This window comes from Colobus angolensis, unplaced genomic scaffold, assembly GCF_000951035.1.
Source record: "Colobus angolensis palliatus isolate OR3802 unplaced genomic scaffold, Cang.pa_1.0 Scaffold90, whole genome shotgun sequence".
NCBI classification, from domain to species: domain Eukaryota; kingdom Metazoa; phylum Chordata; class Mammalia; order Primates; family Cercopithecidae; genus Colobus; species Colobus angolensis.
In genome coordinates, this window is record NW_012122932.1 from 3,480,824 (window position 1) to 3,489,487 (window position 8,664).

The following is an 8,664-nucleotide window of genomic DNA, read 5'->3' on the forward strand; positions in this document are numbered from 1 at the left end:
TGTTACAGCTTACACGAGGCTAATTTATATAATCCTAGATGCTTTTTTTTTTTTTTTTTTTGAGATGAGTACCTATTCTACGACAGTGTGGCAATCTTCAAAGGTTACGTTTAACAAGGGAGAAGAGATATCTTGACGTTGGTAAGGTTTGTAATTTGGGAGCACATAGCTGTTAGGTCACCTTTCATTGTTACAGCTTACACGAGGCTAATTTATATAATCCTAGACTCAACGGAGCTAAGAGTTCCTAAAGAAGACAGATAATTAGCAGCAGGAAAAGGGACTCAGCTGAAAGAGCACAGAGAGCCCTCTGGCCTGGGGGCAACACGCCCTTCCACAATGTCCCTATAAACATCTCTCCAGCCTCTTCATCTTGACCTCTTCGTTCAGGCTTCCCTGCTCCACAGAGCGGCCATTCTAATGCTGGATTGCCCTGTGGGTTTAGAAAATGTTTGACCCAAAATGTGTAACTTTATTGTTGATCTTAGATTTGTCCTCATAAAGTCTGAAGAATACTTTGTATTTGCTTTTCCCTTTGACTGCTCTTCAGATACTCGTATCCAGGTCTTCCGCATGTCAAACTATATCACAGGCCCTTAAATTGGGTCTCATCTTAAATGATTCCAACAGTGTCATCGTCCTGGAGTCTTCCTCTTTGATCCATTCTAGTGTGTCACTGTCGTTCTTAAAGTATGATACTCAGAACAGATCACAGTTTTCGAGGTCTGGCAAATACAAAGGACTACATTTCCGTTGATGTAGCTGATATTGAACTGACTTCCTGAGGAGCCACTTCACACCACCAGCTTATATTGAATTTAATGTCAGTTGAAACCCCCGGTTCTTTTTATATCAGTAACTGCCTCAGTCTCATGCACCTGAGAGTGACTTCCCCTGCCATTGTGAAAATCCTGAACTGCTTTCTTCATGATCTAACTAGACTCTGCACTGAGCAAACAAATTACATATTCATATTTCCTAATTTGTTTATAGAGGCATATACGGGATACATTTTAACTGGTGTGATTTCAATTTTATATTGAGTATTGGCAAGCCCCTTTAGTATAAGTTGAATTGCAAGAATATCTTGGTGAGTAATTATTTTTACACCCTCTGAAATTGAGGTAGGACAAAGGGTAAAGACAAGGAAATTGTTCCAAAGTGGTTAAGGATATAGTTATGTGATTATATTCTTAAGAGAATTTATCAGTTACCTTTTACTTAAGCGAAAACTTAATAGCTTAAACCAATCATTTATTTAGCTCATGATTCTCTGGGTTGGCTGGGCAGCATTTCCCAGTTTCTAGCTCTGCTTATCTGTACTGGCCTCATCGTGATGATATGCAGTCAGCGGGTGGGTCTGCTGGCAGTGGTTGGCAAGTTGCTAACCCAGGTGTCTCCACATAGCTTCTCATCCTCCAGTGGGCTGGCTTTGGCTTGTTCATATGGTAGTCTCAGAGCTCCAAGTACAAAGAGAGAACAAGCTTTAATAGATAAGACCTTTTCAAACCTCAGCTTAATGTCCTGCTGTTGGCCAAAATAAGCCAAATGGCCAACCCAGATTCAAGGTCATGGAGAAATAAACTTTGCCTTTTGTAGGGGAATCTGCAGCATCAGGTTTCAAGGGTGTTAATGCACAAAGGGATAATTTGACCATTTTCACATTTACCACACAGAGTTTGTGGAATCTCTTTCAATGTAGATTTTAAGGGGTAAAAAATAGACCAATATTTTTCTGAATATTTTCAATGTCCATTTGCTTAAAGGTAAAACAAATGAGAGGATTTTTATTTCCAACAGTAATCAACATGACAATTAAGTACCCTATTAGATAGTTTTCTCATCTAAAGAATTTAAAATTTTTATGAATTTCTTTTACAACTCTTTTAACATGCACTGCTGTGCTGACATGAAAGGAAGGAATCTACAAAGGTTAAAAATGGAAACAGAAACCCTGCTGTGACTCCCAATGCCTTATTTCATCCTGATAGTTTATCTTAAACCTTGGAGACCTTGAGCTTTTACTCTGTTGTCTAAATGGATCATGGAGAACAGGAGGCAAAGCTTAGCATCTACTCAAAGTGGGAATCCAATAGGAGACCTATGTATACAGCTGTTTCCCCCTGATAAAAATGTTCTCGGTGTATGAAGGATAAGAAATAAACTGGCTCTGGAGAGGGAGAGAGCAAGGAAACTTGCCTGTTCCAACTTTGGCACTGGATAGAGGGGAATAAAACAGTGGCTCACTCCTGTAATCCCAGCACTTTGGGAGGCCAAGGCAGGAGGGTCATGAGATCAGGAGTTTAAGACCAGCCTGGCCAACATGGTGAAACCCCGTCTCTACTAAGAATACAAAAATATGCTGTGTGTGGTGGCAGGCACCTGTAGTCCCAGCTACTTGGGAGGCTGAGACAGGAGAATCGCTTGAACCCAGGAGGTGGAGGTTGCAGTGAGTCAAGATCGTGCCACTGCACTCCAGCCTGGTGACAGAGTGAGACTCTGTCTAAAAAAAAAAAAAATTATGAAAAATTGTTTATGAAAGTATCTGTCCATAATCCACCCTTTATTCATGTACATTTATAATAAAAATTTATAACAATATATAAAATATACAATAGAGTCAAGCAGAAAATCTAAGTTACAGCAGTCTCCCGCTTGGCAAATGGCAAAAGCAAATGATACTCCTCTTTGGAGGAACTCAACTTTATTCCAGGTCTCAAAGACTTTCCACACATAGCGTTATTATGAAAATGAGTAACTCACAGTCAGTCAAAAACATACAAATTATAATAGAGTGAGAGCCAGCAGAAACAATGGCGAACAGAATCAGAACCTCAATGTCTTTGTATATTGAAATTTTCTGTCATTACTTAATAACTATATTGATACATTTAAACAAGCTAGAAAATATGAGCAAAAAACCCAACAGTACATTATAAGAAATAGTACAGAAGATTTGAAAAGGAAACAAATAAAATTTCTAAAAACAGAAATATATAATCTTTGAAATTAAAAATTCAATATATAAATTAAATAGCAGATTAGATGTTGCTAAAGAAAGAATTAATAAACCAGAAGATTTCATCCAAAAAATGTTATACAGATAATAGATCAAAAATATGAGAAGGCAGTAAAAAAAAAAAAAAAAAAAGAAGCTAATACATGGAGAGAATATAGTGAGAGGTCCTGACATGTATTTCTAATCAGAGTTCTGGGGATACATAATAGAGAACATGAGTGGGAGGACAATATTTGAAGAGACAACAGCTATGAATTTTCTAGAGCTGTTGAAAGACACATATCCTTGAATCCAGAAAACCTAATAAATTCCTGAAGGAAAATTTAAAAGAAATCCACCTACGCATACCAGAGTAAAACCTCAGATCATCAAAGAGCCAATCTTAAAAGTAGCCAGAGAGAAAAGACAAATCATCTGCATATAAATGGTAAATGGACCGACAGCTGACTTTTCAATAGCAACAAGGAAACTAGAAAACAGCAGAAGAGTATCTTTAATGTACTAAAAGAAATAACTATCAAGGAAAGATTATGTATTCAGCAAAACTATCTTTCTAGAACAAAGACAAACCTACAACTAAGATTATACTTAATGGTGAAAGACTGAATGTTTCTGTTAGATATGAGTTCTAAATTTCTTTTCAAAGAATTAATACGTCAGTATGTTCAATTCTTTGCCTTCTACGTTTAAACTTAACTTCTTTGTAAAGCAACCTTTTTCAATTACCTACTCTACCCTGACTCATTCCGATCACCTGCGCCACCCTAACTCATTCTGATCACATGCTCCACTCTAGCTCATTCAGATTACCTGCTTCTTGCTCTGCCGTGACTCCCGCCAATGCACTCACCCCGTCATTCTCTTTAAATTAGCCAATCGGAATTAGTTTAGCCTGTGCAGTCTAACCCTAGCCAATAGGGGAACCACACAGCAGCAGGGGCTACGTGCCTCAGGGATAAGAACCCCTTCCCCTCCCTTGTCCAAGTGCAGCCTCACCTTTGCTCCATCTGTAAAGGTGCACCCTGCTACAGAAGTAACTTGCCTTCCTGAGAATTAAAAAGAACATTTTATATTCTAGTGCTATTCCTTTTGCAGCACCGAAACTTATATATAACATTTCCCTGTAAGATCAAAAACAAGACAAGGATATCTGCTCTCCCCAATTCTATTTGACATTGCATTTCAGGTTAGTGCTAGGTTAATTAAGGAAGAAAATGAAATAAAAGGTATCCAGATTAAAAAGGAAGAGGTACAACTATCTCTATTTGCACGACATGATCTTGTACAGCAAATCCCAAGGAATACTAAAAATTTATTAGAACTAATAAGTTTATTAAGGTTTCAAGATATAAGATCAAATACCAAAATCAATTCTATTTCTATACAGTAGCAATAAAAAAATCTGAAAATAAAATTGAGAAAACAGTTCCATTGGCAATAGCATCAAAGAAATACATAGGAATGAATTTAACAAAAGGAGTTCAAAATGTGTACTCTGAAAACTACAAAATGTTAAAGAAGGCCTAAATAAATGGAAAGGTGTCCCTTGTTCATGAATCAAAAGACTTATTATTAAGATAGAAGCACTGGCTTGCAGATGGCTGCTGTCTTGCTGCATCTTCACATGGCAGAGAGAGAAAGGGAGAGGGAGAGCCAGGGAACTCTCTAGTGTCTCCTGCTATAAGAGCACTAATCTCATCATGAGGGTCCCACCCTTATGATCTCATCTAAACCTAATTATCTCACAAAAGCCCATCTCCAAATACTATGATGTTGGAGGTCAGGGCTTCGACATATGAATTGGGGGTGGGGACACAATTCAGTCTATAGAAAATGCAGTCCCTCTCAAAATCTCTGCTGGCTTCTTTGCCGAAATTGATGGTCTGATCCTAAAATTCATATGGAATTTCAAGGGATGGACATAGAATAGCCAAGCAATCTTTAAAAAGAACGAAGTTGGAGAACTCACACTTCCCACTTTTAAATTTGCTACAAGGCTATAATAAACAAGATAGGGTGGTACTAACACAAGGATAGGCATAGAAATGAATAAAATCCAAAATTAAACATGAACTCTTATATTTATGGTTGGTTAATTTTCAACAAGGCTGTTGAGATAATTCAAGAGGGAAAGAATGGTCCTTTCAACAAAAGGTGTTTGGAAAAGTGAATATTCATATGCAAAAAATGAAGTCAAACTCTTTCTTTACACATACATAAAAATTAACTAAAAATTTATCAAAGACCTAAATTTAGAAGGTAAAATTGAGAAACTCTTAGGAAAAAATATAAGAATAAATCATTGTGATCTTGAGTTGTGCAAAACCTTCTTATATATGACACGAAAAGCTCAAGTAACAAAGGAAAAGTATATTCATTAGATATTATCAAAACTTAAAACTTTTGCGCTTCAATATACACTATCAAGAATGTGAAAAGACAACCCAAAGAATAGGAGAAAATATTTGCAAATTATAAATCTGATAAAATATTTGTGTCTTGGCTATATAAAAAATTCTTACAATTGCATAATAAAAAGACAAATAACCTAATTTCAAAATGGGCAAAGGATATGAATAGACATTTATCCAGAGAAGTCATACAAATGTCCAATAAGCACATAAAAAAATGCTCAACATCATTAGCCATCAAAGAAATGCAAATCAAACCACAATGAGATGCCACTTCACATCTACTAGAATGGTTATAATCAAAAAGATAGATAACTAGTGTTGATGAGGATGTAGAGACATTAGAATTCTCATACATTGCTGGTAGAAAGGAATGTAAAATGGTGCAGCTACTTGGGAGAATAGTCTGGCAGTTCCTCTAAAGATGAAATGTAGAGTTACCATATGACCCAGCAATTCCAAATTCCACTCCTTAGTATATACTCAAGAGAAATAAAAATATATGTTCACACAGAAATATATACATGAATGTTCATAGCAGCATTATTCATAATAACCAAAAGGCAGAAAAACTCAAATCTTCATCAATCAATGAATGGATAAATAAAATGTGATCTATCCCCACAGAGGGATACTATTTAGCAATAAAAAGGAATGAAATACTAATTAATGCTCCAATGGGAGTAGACCTTGAAAACATGTGAAAGAAAACAGTCACAAAAGGCTACATATTGTAGGATTTCATATGTATGAAATGCTCAAAACAGGCAAATTATATAAAGACAGAAAGCAGATTCATGGTTATCTAGGGTTGGGGGTAGTTGGAGGAAGATAAGGAGTGATTTCTAATGGGTTTGTGGCTTGTTTTGGAGGTGATGAAAATGTTCTGGAATTAGATAGTGGTAATGATTGCACAACTTTGTGAATATGCTAAGAAATGGTTGAATTGTACATTTTAAATTGTTGGATTATATGGCTTGTGAATTGTATCTCATTAAAACTGTTAAAATGGACTGGGTGCAGTGGCACACACCTGTAATCCCAGCATTTTGGGAGGCTGAGGCAGGCAGATCACCTGAGCCCAGGAGTTTGAGAGCAGCCTGAGCAACATAGCAAAACCTCTATCTACAAAAAATACAAAAATTAGCTGGGCGTGGTGGCACATGCCTGTAGTCCCAGCTACTCAGGAGGCTGAGGTGAGAGGATCATTTGAGCCCAGGAGGCGGAGGTTGCAGTGAACTGTGATCACGCCATTGCACTCCAGGCTGGTCGACAGAGCGAGTCCCTGTCTCAAAACAAAACAAAAACTGTTAAAATAAAAGACCCAAAGCAAAGTAAAAACATGTTTAGATTTTTTAAAACTGAATTTACCAACAACAAACTCTCATTAAATGAAATTTAAAAATATGTTCTGTAAGCAGAAGAAACATGATCCCCAGATGGCAGAACTGAGATGAAAGATGGCATGGTTAGCAAAATCTTAAAGAAAATCAGAAAACACTTGAAACTGAAAGATAACAAAAATACTATATATCAAAAACTAGCATTATAAAATGTAGTTTGAAGTGGTACTCAGAGGAAAATGTGTAGCCTTAAATTATCACAATAGAAAAGAATTAAGTTTGAAAATTAATGAACCAAGTGTTCAACTCAAAAAGTTTGAAGAGTAGAACGAATCCAAGTAAAATAGAAGGAAGGAAATAATATAATAGACATTAATCAAAGAAAAAACACACAATGGACAGGATTAACAAAACAAAAGTAGATTCTTTAAAAATACAAGTAAAACAGACAAAATTCTGGCAAAATTATTCAAGTAATGGGAGAAAATATACAAATGAACAATCTTAAGAATTAAAATAGTCACATCACTCTAGTTGCTATTAAAATTAAAGACATAATAAGAAATATTATAAACAATTTGGAGTAATAAATTTTAAAACTTAGATAACAAAATTTATCAATTCTTGAGTGCCAATTAAAACCTACTCAAGAAGAAATTTTGAAACCTGAGTAGTCCTATAATCATCCAAGACATTGAATTGGTGAATTTGTAGTTAAGACTCTTCTACCACCAAAGAAACAAAAATCAGCATTAGAATCAAGTTCTACAAAACGTTCAAAAACAAATCATCTATGTCTTATAGAAAGTCTTTCAGAGAAGAGAAAAAGGGTATACTTCCCAACTCATTTGAACCAGCACAATACCAAACAAGGAAAGATAATCATATGTCCATATCATTCATGAACATAGATTTAAAAATCTTAGACAAAATATTAGCAAACCAAGTTTAGGAAAGTGTGAAAAATAAAGCATAACTGACCAAGTTGAGTCTATTCTAGAAATTTGAAATTGGCTTAATATTAGAAAACTGGCTAATATATTTTGCTATAAAGATAGGAAAGGATAAAAATATTTGATTATTTTAATAGAGTTGAGAAGGTGCTAGATAAAATTTAACACACCCACTTATATCTAGGTTTGTTTTTTTTTTTTTTTTTTTGAGACAGAGTCTTGCTCTGTCGCCCAGGCTGGAGTGCAGTGGCGCGATCTCCTCTCACTGCAAGCTCCGCCTCCCGGGTTCATGCCATTCTCCTACCTCAGCCTCCCGTATACCTAGTAATTTTTAAAACTAGGAGGAATTGAAAAAAGCTGTCATAACTGATAGATTATGTATACAAAATATATAAAGGAAACATTTAATGGTAAAATGCTGAAGGCATTCTCCTTAAGATCAGGAACAAGATAGAGGTGCTTACTGTCATGACTTCTGTTCAACATTTGGCCTGGAGGATCCTAGACAGTTCAGCAAGATATAGAAATAAAAGTTATATGGTTTGAAAAGGGAAAAAAAAAAAACTGTAATTATTTTTAGATTATATAATTGGCTGCAAAGAAAACCCAAAATAATCTACAATTTAGTAAAATAAATAAGAAAATTAGTTTATAATAAGGAAAAAGGAAAAGAACCCATTGGTCACTTTTAGATAATGCTGGTGGAATAATTATTTTGAAACAAATAATATGAGCAAAGAATCAAAACTTTAACCTATTGTGCAAACTGTACAGTACTTAACTGTAAGCAAGGGTTGATGAAAGTTTCTATCTACAGAAACACTCCACCTATGGGCGCCTGTAGTCCCAGCTACCCGGGAGGCTGAGGCAGGAGAGTGGCGTGAACCCGGGAGGTGGAGGTTGCAGTGAGTCAAGATCGTGCCACTGCACTCCAGCCT

The 8,664-nt window shown here is 35.8% G+C and overlaps 1 protein-coding gene across 2 annotated transcripts in view; it reads left to right on the forward strand.

The window, feature by feature from the left end:
• Positions 1–8,664, forward strand: part of ABLIM3 (actin binding LIM protein family, member 3) — a 120,325-nt gene that overhangs the window by 43,405 nt on the left and 68,256 nt on the right. The window lies entirely within an intron of this gene.